The sequence below is a fragment of the Halichoerus grypus genome, chromosome 6 (assembly GCF_964656455.1).
Source record: "Halichoerus grypus chromosome 6, mHalGry1.hap1.1, whole genome shotgun sequence".
Lineage (NCBI taxonomy): Eukaryota > Metazoa > Chordata > Mammalia > Carnivora > Phocidae > Halichoerus > Halichoerus grypus.
Window position 1 is genome coordinate 120,822,095 of NC_135717.1, and position 6,000 is coordinate 120,828,094.

Here is a 6,000-nt window from a genome sequence, read left to right on the forward strand (position 1 = left end):
TCTCGCAGTCCTGGCATTGAGGCATGTGTCTGGCTCTCAGCTCAGTGTGGAGCTTGCTTCAGATTCAGTCTCCCTCTCACTCCTGCTCACTCTGTTTATCTCTCGCTCTCTTTCAAATAAATAAATATGTTTAGAAACAGAAAAAAAAAAAAGAAAAGTCTTTTGAAGGAAATTAAAAATGTTATTCCAGTGAACACATGAGTGATAAGAAAGTGAAGCACCCTTATTGCTGATAGGGACAAAGTTTTAATGCTATGGATAGAATATCAAACCAGCCACAATATTCTCTTAAGCCAAAGCCTACCACAGAGGAAGGTCCTAATTTTCTTCAATTCTGTGAAAGCTGAAAGAGGTGAGGAAGCTACAGAAAAAAAGTCTGAAGCAAGCAGAGAATGGTTCAGGAGCCTTAAGGAAAGAAGCCATCTCCATAACATAAAAGTCTAGAGGGGAGGGGCGTGGGGGGATGGGTTAGCCTGCTGATGGGTATTAAAGAGGGCATGTATTGAATGGAGCACTGGGTGTTATACGCAAACAATGAATCATGGAACACTACATCAAAAACTAATGATGTAATGTATGGTGATTAATATAACATAATAAAATAAAATAAAATAAAATAAGCACAAAGCAAGTATTCCTATAATGATAAGACAAAAAGTTCTTATCCCCAATTAAATAATAACTAAACCAATACACCAAGATTCAAAAATACTGTAAATGCTTTTGTCTTAATTAGACATAATTTTTCTTAATTTGGAATATATGTCCATTGAAAGTGTTTATCTTTGCTAATAATTAAATAAGGGCAAATTAAAAAAAAAAAAAAAGTACTAGGTGAAGCATCAAGGACTGATGTAGTACCTGAAGTGAGTTATCCAGAAGATCTCGCTAAGATAATTAATAAAGGTGGCTACACTAAACCACAGATTTTCAATGTAGATGAAAAAGACTTATAGTGGATGAAGATGCCATCTAGGACTTTTATAGCTAGAAAAGAGTAACCAATGCCTGGCTTCAAAGCTTCAAAGCTCTCTTCTTAAGGCTAAGGCAGCTAGTGATTCTAACTTGAAGCCAATGCTCATTGACCATTCTGAAAGTCCTAGGCCTAAGAATTAGGCTAACACTACTCTGCCTGTGCTCTATAAACGGAGTAACAAAGCTTGGATGACAGCACCTCTGTTTACAACATAGTTTACTAAATATTTTAAGCTCACTGTTGAGACCTACTGCTCAGTAAAAGATTCCTTTCAAAATACTGGTGCTCATTAACAATGCACCTGACCAGTCAAGAGTTCTGATGGAGATGTACAACATGATTAATGTTGTTTTCATGACTGCTAACAAAACAACCATTCTGAAGCCCATGGATCAAGGGGTAATTCTGACTTTCAAGTCTTAAAATTTTAGAAATACATTTCATAAGAATGGAGATGTCATGGATACTGAGTCCTCTGATGGATCTGGGCAAAGTAAATAGAAAATTTTCTGGAAAGGATTTACCACTCTAGATGCCATTAAGAACATTAATGATTTGTGGGAAGGAATCAAAAAGTATCAACATGAACAGGAGTTTGGAAGAAGTTGATTGCACCATGTAGTATTTATAAATGTTATCAGTTATTGTTCTGTGTAGAAATAATTGAAACCCAGACTTTGGTCAAAATCATTTATATGATACCAATAATAGTGACCCTTGGAAGAAATTCAAGGTATGATTTATTTATTTCTGTATTTGGGGATCTTTCCACATTTTAAACCAGTTATAAATGAAAAATTCCTGATTCATTCTAGTTGTGTCACTATAATCAAATGTATTAAGTATACCTTACATAAAAGCATATGCAATCATTTTAATCCAATAAATTTGGACAACTATTGACAAAGCATTTATAGAATAGCTGCATCATGCTTAATAATTTCCTTGGCCTCTTCAGAGCCATTCCCTCTACTTTCCATGCCTGCTATTGGATTCAGATATACACAGATGTCTTTTGGACACATCAATTACTTTTAATTTTTCTGGAATTTCTTTTAAAAGAAATCACAAATTGTGAAATTTAAAGTTTGGTTTCTCTTGCTCAGTCATATTTTGGAGGATCACCCATTTTATTGCATACCTCCTTAAATTCTTTCTTTTTTGCTAATGTGATTTGGCCAAATCTAAATTTAGCATATTTGACTTAGAAAAATTTAGAATCTCTGGCATCCTTTTGTTATAGCCAACTTTCCTTTCCCAGTTCCCACACTTTGGTGTTCTTTTTCTCTGAGGAATCTCTCCATAAGACTGAATCATTTGCTTTGATCAGTATAATAATCAAGTACACACCATGTTCTGACATGCCAATCCCTAAAAACATGTATCCTCCCATAATGTCCTTCTGAAATAAGTGCCAAAGGAAAATTAGTTGGGGGCGGGGGGTTATTCCCCTATCCCTTCGTGACTCTACTCCTCAATTCTCATTCTCCGTGGCAGTTGGAATTACAGGAATTGTCTTTAGAGGACAAGATACATGTAAGAAGTAAGAAGGATACATGAAGAGGAACACCATTCACCATTTTGTTGCTTTTTTTGGCATCTCAGCTCAACTTCCTCATTAACATCTTCTACTCTCCTTTTTGATGCCCCATATTGCAAGACTCAACCTATTTTCTCCTTTGTGTTAGTAGCTCACTTGAACTTTTGGCATTTATACCCACAAAGAATTGCTGTAGAATAGTACACGGTCTTACCTCCTGTCTTTGCTAACCTCTCATGAGTCAGCATATTTGGTTTAAGGCTATACTGCCAATTATATATGGAATGACAAAATATTGTAATTATAAGAAATCATAAATTTGCATGGATCCTATATCGGTCAGGGTTCAGGTGAAGGTAGGATTTCTGTAAGCACTCTGGAAAGAGAGGAGATATTGGAGGAATTATAGCTTTTAAAAATAATGAAAGAGATAGCCATGGAAGGAAAAGTTTGAACACCAGATAGAATGTTGAGGAAACTAACACCAAAGATCTCATGTTGAAGCCCTATGAGAATGCTTCCAGAAAGCTTAATGGGAAATCATAGTGACTCTCAGTTATTTCTGAGAAAGCATCTACCAATCTCTTAGCAATAAAGTTGGTAGTTTTCAAACAGTTCTAGCTTGCATGCACCAGCCTGGATCTATGAATCTAGCTTGCATGCACCAGCCTGGCTACAAACTGGAGAACAATAGCCTCTACTTCCCTTCCAACTTCCAAATTTTGCACCAAGTCCTATCACTGACAAATCACAAATTAAGACTAAACAGGGAAGGGAACTCTCAGAAATAGCATCCCAGTTTCTCTACAGCACTGAGAGAACAAGTAAGAATGTATTATGTGATGTTGAGTTGACAACAGACAGCTCAAAGCAGATACTTTGAAAATAACCAAAGACAAGTCTCCTATTGCCAATTATTCCTTTTTTCACCGGCTCTGCCCAAAGTGTGGCAACTTAGTAGAGATGAGATGCATGGTCCCTGGGTGGCTCAGTCAGTTAAGCATCCAATTCTTGGTTTCAGCTCAAGTCATGATCTCATGCATTGTGGAATTGAGCCCAGTGTCAGGATCAACACTCAGTGGGGAGTCTGCTTGAAGATTCTCTCCCTCTGCCCCTCCCCCCACTCTCTGTCTCACTCTCTCTCCCTCTAAAAATAAATAAATAAATATTTAGGGGGAAAAAAAGAGAGAGAGAGAGAGATGAGGTTCACTTTGCATCTTCTTGTTCAATTTACCCCCACTATGTAGGATACTATGTCAAGATCCTAACATTATGAATGCTTAAATGCATGTTATCCACTCATATTATTTCCAATCTTTGGCAATCTGATTGACAATTACATTTCTAAGGGTAGTTTCTGTTAAAGGAAAGAATGAACAGCAAAGTGATAAAAGTAGGGTAATATATTATTACTAAGGTAGTATAATTCCCCATGAGGCTAGCACAGGTCTAAATTTTAAGCTCTAGAATGCCCCAAGGAGAATAAAACCACTGCAAAAAGGTCTTAGAAAATACATTATCTTGGGGCACCTGGGTGGCTCAGTCATTAAGCGTCTGCCTTCGGCTCAGGTCATGATCCCAGGGTCCTGGGATCGAGCCCCACATCAGGTTCCCTGCTCATGGGAAGCCTGCTTCTCCGTCTCCCACTCCCCCTGCTTGTGTTCCCTCTCTCGCTGTCTAATAAATAAATAAAATCTTAAAAAAAAAAATTATCTTTACTCAGTAAATCCCAGATCCTAGAAGGGGAACTGTTGTTCATATATTCATTAATCAATCAATCAATCAATTTTTGTATTTATTTGTTTTTTCCTTTTAAGTCTTTATTTAAATTTCAGTTAGTTAACATATATTGTAATATGAGTTTCAGGTACACAACCCAGTGACTCAACACTTCCATACAGCAACTGGTGTTAATCACAACAAGTGCACTCCTTAATCCCCATCACCTATTTCACCCATTCCCCCCAACCTACGTCCCCTTGGTAACCATGTTTGTTCTCTACAGTTGTATGTATTTCTACAATACATTCCTATTCCAGAGTCTGTTTCTTGGTTTGCCTCCCTCTATCTTTTTTCCCCTTGCTTATTTGTTTTGTTTCTTAAATTTCACATATGACTGAAATCATATGGTATTTGTCTTTCCTTGACTGACCTATGTCACTTAATATTCTCTAGTTCCATCCGTGTCGTTGCAAATGGGAATATTTCATTTTTTATGGCTGAGTAATATTCTATTGTGTATATATATCATTTCTTTATTCATTCATCAGTTTGTGGAAAACTTGGGCTCTTTCCATAATTTGGCTATCATAGCTAATGCTGTTATAAATATTGAGATGCATGTATCCGTTTGAGTTAGTATTTTTGTCTTCTTTGGGTAAATACCTAGTAGTGCAATTGCTAGATCATAGGGTAGTTCTATTTTTAACTTTTTGAGGAACCTCCATACTGTCTTCCAAAGTGGCTGCACTAGTTTACATTCCTCACAAAAGTACAGGAGGTATCCCCTTTCTCCACATCCTCATGAACACCTGTTGTTTCTTGTATTATTGATTGTAACCATTCTGACAGGTGTGAAGTGATATCTCACTGTAGTTTTGATTTGTATTTCCTTAATGATGAGTGATATTGAGCATCTTTTCATGTGTCTGTTAGCCATCTGGATGTCTTCTTTGGAAAAGTGTCTATTCATGTTTTCCACCCATTATTTTATTGGATTATTCTTTTTCTGGGTGTTGAGTTTTATAAGTTCTCTATATATTTTGGATACTAACCCTTTGTTGGATATGGCATTTACAAATATCTTCTCATTCCACAGATTGCCTGATAGTTTTGTTGGTTGTTTCCTTCGCTGTGCAGAAGCTTTTTAATTTGGTGTAGTCCCAATAGTTTATTTTTGCTTTTGTTTCCCTTGCCTCAGGAGATATATCTAGAAAAAAGTTGCATAGCCAATGTCAAAGAGTTTACTGCATATTCTTTCTTCCAGAACTTTTATGGTTTCAGGTCTCACATGTAGGTCTTTAATCCATTTTGAATTTATTTTTGTGTATTGTGTAAGAAAGTGGTCCAGTTTCATTGTTTTACATGTTGCTGTCCAACATCATTTGTTTTGAAGTGAATGTCTTTTTCCCATTGGATATTCTTTCCTGCTTTGTTAAAGATTATTTGACCATATACCTGTGGGTTCATTTCTGGGTTTTCTTATTCTGTTCCAGTGATCTCTGTGTCTATTTTTGTGCCAGTACCATACTGTTTTGATCACTACTGCTTTGTAATGTAACGTGAAGTTGAATTGTCATGTCTCCAGCTTTGCTTTTCTTTTTCAAGGTTGCTTTGGCTGTTGCAGATCTTCTGTTCTTCCACACAAATTTTAGGATTGTTTGTTCGAACTCTGTGAAAAATGCTGTTGGTATTTCATTAGGGATTGCTTTAAATGTGTAGATTGCTTTGGGTAATATAGACATTTTAAAAATATTTGTTCTTC